This window comes from Lissotriton vulgaris, chromosome 8, assembly GCF_964263255.1.
Source record: "Lissotriton vulgaris chromosome 8, aLisVul1.2, whole genome shotgun sequence".
In the NCBI taxonomy this organism is placed as follows: domain Eukaryota; kingdom Metazoa; phylum Chordata; class Amphibia; order Caudata; family Salamandridae; genus Lissotriton; species Lissotriton vulgaris.
In genome coordinates this window covers 88943049-88953183 of record NC_141696.1, presented here as the reverse complement: position 1 = coordinate 88953183, position 10135 = coordinate 88943049, and positions in this window count along the sequence as shown.

Below are 10135 nucleotides of genomic sequence, written 5' to 3'. Positions count from 1 at the left end.
TAGTGGTCAACAAGAGGAGGAAGAGGAGGAGGAGGAGGAGGAGGGGAGGAGAAGATGGCTTGAAGAAGCCAATACCCCATACCAGCCAAGACCACACATTATATGGGAGTTTTTTTCATTGCCAGAGTGGAAGAAAAAAGTAAATGCAGCCAAGGTGACTTGCCTAATCTGTGGCATGGAACTTTCTAGGGGGAACCCTAATAAAAAATATTCATTCGGAAACAACACAATGATTCGCCACATGCAGCGCAAGCATCCAATAAACTATTCTGCTGCAGAGATGAGGGAACTGGCCAGAAACCCTCCCCAAAGTACAAGCACCACCTCTAAAAGAAAGCAAGGCACTCCGTCGGGACAAGAGGCAAGAGAGACGATGCCTTGCATTCAGCCACGGTTTGCAGATTTCCGTATTACCTGCAGACATTATGGGAAGACCATCTCCTACGGAGAACAGAGCGTAAAGCTCATCGTCCTTGCTGGGGACAACCACAAATGCCCCAATAACCCCTAATTATTTCTTTTTTTTTTTGCTCCAGTTGAGCCATTTTCAATTCCCTGTTTTTTCGTTTCTCCCCATGAAAAATACAAAAAAAATATAAAACTGTTCAGAAAACCCAAAAAAAGTGAAAAATGTTCAGAAAAACAATAAAAAAAATATAAAACAACAAAAAGAAGAAAAAAAACAGTTCTTTTTAGAACTACCTCCAATTTATAAAAAAAGGCTACATTTTTTAAAAACTCTGTCATTCTTCTTTCCCCATGGTCCGCTCCCCGGTACGCTCCCCGGTGCGCGTACCGGGCGCTCCCCCCACGCAAATAAAAAAAAAAAAATTGATTTGCCCCGCGGGGCCCTTTATGGCCCCCACATCAAACCTAGGGGGTCAGGAGGGGTCTATCCATGCCCCCTTATGGTCATTTCCCCCTTTTTTTTCCACCTCTTGTGTCTCTTTCCTACCGAGACACAAGATGGCGGCCGGTCCGGACTGTTTCGAATGTTTACAGACACCCGAGAGCCAATCAGCTTTCCGTGCGCACCTCGCTGTCATAGATATATATATATTTTTGAACCTAAATTACTCAAAATCCACTAGAGCACATATCTTGAGACATAGCAAAGGCACATCGGGCTACCAGTCCCTACAATTTTGCCAAGTTTGGTGGAAATCCATTCAGCCGTTCGGGCTAAAAGTGAGGTCGACCGCCCTATGGAAATTAACATGGGGAAAACACGTTTTGGGACCCCTCTTTTATCCCAGCCCCCTCTTGATGAATCCCCCCAAACTTTCAAGGAAGGACCGGAGCTCCGCGAGGCAAATTTGAGGAAATTTTCAGGCAGATTTGTCAACAGGCGCCAAAGTTATTCCAAATAGAATTTTGAGATTTTGCATTGAAAAAAATCCTAACTATAACTACCTACTTGCGACCGCCAGTAGGTAATATATATATATATATATATATTCACTGAAAAAACCATAGGTCTCACACATGTTATAGTTAGGAATGAGCATTTTCAAAACCTTAGAAATTCACAAAAAAAGCATAGGTTTCACACATGTTATAGTTAGCTGGACATTTCACTCATACAAAACCATTAAAATTCCCCCGTTATAGTTAGTTCAGATAACTATAACTCGCGCGCCCGCAATGCACTGCTGATGATGTCATATATTACATCACTCATGACATGGTCAGTGACATCACTCATGACATCACAGATTTGTATGAGTGAAATGTCCAGCTAACTTTAACATGTGTGAAACCTGCGTTTTTTTTGTGAGTTTCTAAGGTTTTATAAATGCTAATTCCTAACTATAACGTGTGTGAAACCTATGGTTTTTTCAGTGAATTTCCAAGATTTTTTAAATGCTAATTCCTAACTATAACGTGGCCTTAACCTATGGTTTTTTCAGTGAATTTCTAAGGTTTTGTGAATGATAATTTTAAAATGTACTAATTATTATATTTCTTTCTTTTTATAGTAATTTCCTACATTTTTATTATAAATACTTATATTTATTTTATTTTTAAAGTTACATTCCATATTTTTTATGTAAAATAATAACAAAAATAAATTCAAAAAGAATGCACTTCTAGTGAAACTGCCTGGGTGAATTTCTAGGTGTTTGTTAGAGGCGGCTATACAACACCCTTGTGCCTCTTTTACACCACCGTTGCATCACTTTTCTGATGAAGCGGTGGTGCAAAAGATGCGCCATGGTATGGTACCAGAAGAAGACATTCCTACATGGGGGTGATGGGGGGGGGGCGTTCCGGCGCAGGAACACCTCCTAAAAGTGGCTGACTGAAATCTACAAGATTTCACTTTGTCACTTTTGGGCTTATGCTATGTCAAAACCCTGTACTACCTTGAAGCAGCTGTAAGGATTGACACAACAGTCTTAGCATAGGGCCCCCAGAGCATTGCTGCAGATGCGTTGCACTTGCAACATAACTCAAACAATGCACTACCTTTACAGCACAGATACATCACATATATGTTCCATTTTTGTCCCATGGTACTCTGCATTGTAAATACGGCACATCCATGGTTGTGGTGTCATGGCACACAATAACTGACATATTCCTGGGGATATGCCAGTTATTGTATATGTGCCCATTAGTGTTTTAATATAGTGAATAGATTACTACATACCGATAAATGAGTCACTACAAAACTAAAACAACAGTGACAGAGTGTTTGGTGGAAGTGTAAGGATACAAACTGGTAAATTGAACGTATAAAAGACAAATTTGCAAGTACATAGAAGACTGCATACATCGTCTATAAGGGTTTGAAGCAGTCTATACCCTAAGGCCTATTTTAATGCATGAGTACTTAGGTAGTGAGTGGATGATTACAGTTCTGCAAGGAAAGAACCTGATTGAATTTATAACAGCCTTAGTTTTACCACAGTATACAGATAAACACATACTGCTGAATGGCTCACTACAATATTCAAACAGTAGTGTGGGAATGTTTGCTGCAAGTATAAGGATACACATTGAGGAATTGAACATATAAAACATAAGTTTCCTGGTGCATAGAATAGTGCATGCACAGTCTATAGAGGTTTGAAACAACCTATGGACTAAAGACTCTTTTAATCCATGAGTATCTAGATACTAACTGGATCATTACACTTCTGCAAAGAAAGTTCCTCACTAAATGTATTACAGCTTTAGTTTTACCACGGTACAAAGGAAAATGTGATGGCAATGACCTAGGCCCTTTGACTGGGGTAGGTCTGAAAAATGCTTATGAAGGACACCTTTAGAGAATTGATGGCACTTTTCCCCCCAACTGCCTCTGTCTATTCTAATATATGCCAAAGGCAGAAATGGAACTAGTCCAACCACTATTGTCAACAGATTGAAAAAGCTAGGAAACATGTGAATACATCTGTTTCTGCCTTTCTCCGAGACTATCGAATGGGGTCCATCTACCACAACAATCTGCGTTTCAATGTGCATGACATCTATAGGAGAGATGGTGTCCATTTTGCAGATGAGGGGAACAGAGTCTTCCTCATATACTTAAGACTCTGCATTGTTATTTACTTGTAGGTACTAAAATCTCCCAAGGAACAAAAGGGCTCTTTTTAGAGCCACACAACACATAAAGAAATACACTTCATAAATATCTAAAATTATTTTTCTTTTTCTTGCTTACGTACGCTTACTGGACGACTTCCAATATTCCAGCTACACGTCGTCCATACGTGCTTGGTACGCGTACGATAAATCTACCATATAAAAAAATAGCCTTTATCACTAATTTTCTATAATTCCTGAGGACCCCATCTCCCGGGGCTCAAATCTAACGTTGCGGACCGTGAAAACAGCCCCAAGGCCTCCACGATCCCAGCCGGCTCCCCACTTCCTGCGGGAGCCGGCATTGCTATTCCTCACAGTGAGCAGCTTACATGCTTCCATTCTAATTTCAAACATGATTTCAACAGTTTCTTGTTTATAAAATAATATAGTGCTGCACGCTAAAGCAGAAAAGTCAGCACAATTATGATAGAATACAGAATAGAAAAAAAATATATACTTCTACACTCAACAAACTCGTAAGCAGAGTACACAGTTTAATTTAAAAACACCCTACCACAACTAGTTTTTGAATCACATTGTACAATAAAATGCGTCATAAAATAGGCTACATACATGCTGACTCTATAACGTCACATAGAAAAAAGAAGGCCACTCTTACGCTACTAGGAAAACACAACAAAAGTACAAGTCCCAAACTTCCATTGTAGTGATTTCTTAGTTGCAGGTCTAGTTGTCAGATCGACACACACACACTCCCTCATGGCTGGTATACACCCACTCCACACCCATCCAGCGCATTCGTGACTACACACGTGACCCTATCTATTAAAAAAAAGTAGCGCACGTGTTGCACACCATTTTAGAGTTGTTCCCAAAGCACCGAACAAGGGGCCCACTACTATATGTGTGGCCTCTTTGGTCACTGAGTTAGTGGTGCCCGAAGCACTGAGCGGGTGAAGAACTTGGGATGATGATGATGATGGGAGAACGAGTATGTTGTTAGCCATACAGATATCAAGACTCGTCACCATATATGAGACTTCTTTGTTGGAGATTGTGACTAAATCATGAAGAAACTGTAGTTTCCACAAAAGGTAAGTAGTGACACTTGAGTACGCATCAGAAGGAGTCAAAGGGTTGTAGCTGTACAAAAATGCGACTTAAAACTTTACACGAACGCAGTCCTATCTAATATATTAATTTACATGAATGTCTGACAAAATATCGAAATCAAAAATATCGAAATACAAAAATACCGGAACAAAAATATCGAAGTCAAAAATATAGGAATCCTATCCCTAACAAGGTAAGTACAAAAATATCGAAAAAATAATATCGTAGTACAAAAATATCGAAATTAAAAATATTGTTTTTTTAAATGTATTAATAATATTGTAAAAATAATTATAAAATACATATAATGTTACAAATATTAAATAAAAATATTAAAACATAATTAAAAAATTAAAACTAATACATATACATTTAAAATAAATTAAAAACTTAATAATTTAATGTAATTTTATATTTTTTTATTTCATTTAATTGATTTAATTTAAATTTATTTTATTTTTACCCTGTACGACTGTACCCCAAAAACCCAAAACTGACCCTGAACCCTAAAAATACCCCTTTACCCCAAAACCCCAAACTGACCCTGAACCCTAAAAATATCCCTGTACCCCAAAAACCCAAAACTGACCCTAAACCCTAAAAATACCCCTTTACCCAAAAACTGAAAACTGACCCTGAACCCTAAAAATACCCCTTTACCCAAAAACTGAAAACTGACCCTGAACCCTAAAAATACCCCTTTACCCATGAACTGAAAACTGACCCTGAACCCTAAAAATACCCCTTTACCCAAAAACTGAAAACTGACCCTGAACCCTAAAAATACCCCTTTTCCCATGAACTGAAAACTGACCCTGAACCCTAAAAATACCCCTTTACCCATGAACTGAAAACTGACCCTGAACCCTAAAAATACCCCTTTACCCAAAAACTGAAAACTGACCCTGAACCCTAAAAATACCCCTGTACCCATGAACTGAAAACTGACCCTGAACCCTAAAAATACCCTTTTACCCAAAAACTGAAAACTGACCCTGAACCCTAAAAATACCCCTGTACCCATGAACTGAAAACTGACCCTGAACCCTAAAAATACCCCTGTACCCAAAATTAATTAATATTATTTAATTACCAATGAATGATTAATTAACAATAACAATAAAGTAAATATATTAGCACATTTGCTGTAATTAATTTAATTTAATAATTAATATTATTTTGCACAATTAATTAATTAAGAATAACAATAAATTATATATATAAAAAAATTACTATAATTAATGTAATACAATAATTAATAATAATTAATTACCAACTAATTAATAATTATAAATATGTAAAAAATTATAATAATGAATTAACTAATTAATAGAAATTAATTACCAATTAATTAATAATTAAAATATGTACAAACATATATCAATTAATTAATTATTATTAAATTACTTCCCACCCTATTCCCCTATAAACCCATAACCCGCTACAGAACATATTTATTAATTAATAAATTAATTAAAAACAATTAAAAATTCATTCTCAATTAATTAATTAATAATTCCTACTAATTAATAATTAATTTAACATAATTAAATTACTTCCCACCCTATTCCCCTATAAACCCACAACCCGCTACAGTAGTAAAAGACAATATTTAATAAAATAACATTAAAAATAAATAATAAAACATAATAAATACAATATAATATACACTAAATGTATTTAAAAATTGATATTAGTAACATCAAAGTTATTAATTTCGATATTATTAACATCGATATTTACAACTTCGATATTACTGATATCATACCAATATCGATATTTAGACTGTCGATATTACTTACCTTCGATATTTTTGTATTTCGATATTTAAACTTCGATATTTTTGCATATTGATATTTAAATATCGATATTTTGTCTGTGTACCAATTTACATGTTTACATTTTTTTCTCAAAAGCAGTAACGTTATTATAATCGCTGAAATGCCCGTAATAGATTCACAATACAAATAGGGACATATTATCAAGGACCGGCGTGTTAAAATTTTCGCCGTTTTATCGGCAGGAAACTGCAGATAAAACGGCGATAATGGGCTTGATAATACAGCCGTATTATTTCCCGAAGAAGCCCATGTTAACACCAGAGCATGAGCTTCTATGGCAATTAACAAGGGCTAATTATCAAGCCCATTATCGCCGTTTTAGCTGCAGTTTCCTGCCGATAAAACGGCAATAATTTTATCACCGGTCCTTGATAATATGCCCCCTGGTACGTACAAATATGACAATGAACGTCTATAAAAGCGCGATGTTATCTAACTCCTAATTAATATAGCAACAATTATCAATCATAACATCTTTCTTTTAATTCCTTGTAGATGTACAACTTCACAATGGATTATGTAACAAGGACGACAGCAATAGCACAAGGTGAGCAAAGAAGCTTATTTCTGAAACAACAAGTTATCTGTAAAAGAAGAGAATCTATAGTATGCAGCAGGTGCGCAAAACACACATTGGGCTAACGAGGCTTCAGCTAGGATGACATACCTTCCTGCGCCCACACACACTCATACCCGACTACGTCACAGGTCTTTTAAACACATTTTGCTTGTTAATGAGGCTTTGATGTCCCCCCCACTTACAGCCCCTACAGCTCCACTCTTCTTTTTGCTTGAACTTAAGCCCCCCCCCCTGAAAATTTTGACTGTGGTTGCGCCTCTAGCTTACCTGTCGTGTGTGTGTCTCCCACATTTTAATGTCCTTTTTTCTCTTTCTCTTTCTTACTCTCTCACATCGTTTCTCTTTCTTTTTTAAAGTTTAGGACGCTACTATCTCCACTCTGCTGTATACAACCTTATCTAAATTGAAGTAGTTAACTGTCTTGATTACAGTACATACTTCTTAAACACTTAGAGCTCCATCTTTCAATCACCCTGATCGCACTAGGTGACAAAGAATTGAGGGCCATATTATCAAACAAGGGTGATACATTATCGCCGCTTTTATTGGCAGGAAACTGCCGATAAAGTAGCGATAATGGGCCTGATAATATGCCCTTGTAAATTCACATAGCACCCCAGGTTCTTGTGTTAACTTGGGCTGCTTTTGTAATTCACAAGGGCATACTACCAAACCCATTATCGCTGCTTTATTGGCAGTTTCCTGCTGATAAAAGCGGCGATAATGTATCATCCTTGCTTGATAATATGGCCCTTTGTTTCCGAAACAACAACAAATTATTTGTGAAAGATAAGACTAGGTAGTCTGAAGCAGCTTCACTGTCTAGAAATGTATAATTACCTCAGAGCAGTGACAACAGATAGGTTACAACAGTCTGACAAACAGATCTACAAGCTTATTACGCCACTTTTCTGTCAGTTTTACCATAAGGAAAGTGACGCAAGAAGCTTGTAAATCTGCTACTGACTTTTCAAGAAAATCTCTCAACTACAAACTCTGCGACTCAATGGGCTGTAACAGTCTAAGTATAGAATATTAAGAACCCACATAAAAATTTACTTTTGACAGTAGTTTTGCAACTCAGTTTACGATGATTTTTCAAAATGTCCTTTTATTTCCTTCACCAAACATCCTTCAGAAGCAATCACGGCCTATCAAGCAACAGCAATGGAATGGTCTGGAACGTATTGAATATACTTTGACGTATAGAAGCAGAGTTCAACTCAAGTTGTGAACTCTGGTGGCCGCAGTGTTTATACAAGGTAAGCACAGCACCCTACATATACAATGCCTTCATAGCAATGCATTAGAAATAAGTCGGCATATTTACAATCCTGTTGTGCCACTTTTGCATCAGTAACGCAGTAGGCACTTCCATATAGACAGCACTTGAATGCTGCACTATAACAAGTGAAATGTACCAGGCACACTGCACTCGTAAAACCGTAGTGTTACCTTTATTTGTGAAAGGAGAGAGTGCGTAGTGTACAGCAGCTTCTTTGTGTAAAACCTATAATTACCTCCAAGCAGTGACAACAGATAGGTTACAACAGTCTGATAAACAGATCTACAAACTTATTACACCACTTTTGAGTCACTTTTAACATGGGTAAAGTGACGCAAGGAGCTTGTAAATATACGTCTGACTTTTCAAGAAAAAATCTCAACTCCAGACTCTGCGAGACAGTTTTAATGTTCTTTTCTCTCTCTTTCTCTCTCACTCTCTGTGACATCATTTCTATTTCTCTCTTACACTTAAACACTGCTGTCTGCTTGGACGTGTAGAAGAACAGCCCAACTCAAGTTGTGAATTCAACTGGCCGAAGCGTTTGACTGCAGTGTTTATACAACGGTAAGGACAGCTCCCTACATATACAATGCCTTCAAAGCAATGCCTTAGAAATAAGTCGGCATATTTACAATCCCGTTGTGACACTTTTGCTACAGTAACGCAGTAGGCACTTCCATATAGACAGCACTAGAAACGCGGCACTATAACAAGTGAAATGTACGAGGCATACTGCACTCGTAAAACCGTAGTGTTACCTTTATTTGTGAAAGGAGAGAGTGCGTAGCTTACAGCAGCTTCTCTGTGTAATCCTATAATTACCTCCAAGCAGTGACAACAGATAGGTTACAACAGTCTGACAAACAGATCTACAAGCTTATTACACCCCTTTTGAGTCACTTTTAACATGGGTAAAGTGACGCAAGGAGCTTGTAAATCTACGTCTGACTTTTCAAGAAAAAATCTCAACTCCAGACTCTGCGAGACAGTTTTAATGTTCTTTTCTCTCTCTTTCTCTCTCTCACTCTTTGTGACATAATTTCTCTTTCTCTTTTAAACTAATAGACACTGCTGTCCACTTGGACGAGTTGAAGAACAGCCCAACTGAAGTTGTGAATTCCACTGTCTGACGTGTTTTGCCGCAGTGTTTATACAACGGTAAGCACAGAGGCCTAGATCTACAAAGCCTTCATAGCAATGCATTAGAAATGAGTCTGCATATTTACAATCCCGTTTTCCCACTTTTGTGTCAGTAACGCAGTAGGCACTTCCATATAGACACCACTTGAACGCAGCACTATAACAATAGTGAAATATACCAGGCACACTGCACAAGTAAAACCATAGTTACCTTGACTTGTAATGCTTCAGTTCATTTACTCACATCTTTATAATTCTAAACTCTAATTTTCTTTTTTGTTTTGCAGATTACCAATCGGACATCTTCTGGAGTCCATTTCACAATTTGTTTATAATATAGTTCTTTTTTAAAATAATTTTTCTAGTTGCTTCTAATATAGTTATAATTGAGTTTCGTTTACAGTTATTGTTTTAAAAAAAATTATTAAAAAAAACTAAATACTTATTTTATTTTGTGGGTGAGGGTGGGGGGTATGACAGTCCACAATAAAAATAATGTTGAAATACTATAGTAAGATGTTCAAGACTAGGATTGCAAACTACTAAGTTATATTCCCTCTGGATAGACTACAACTTAGAAAAGAAATCAAAATAATACGAAACAATGTGTACCACATT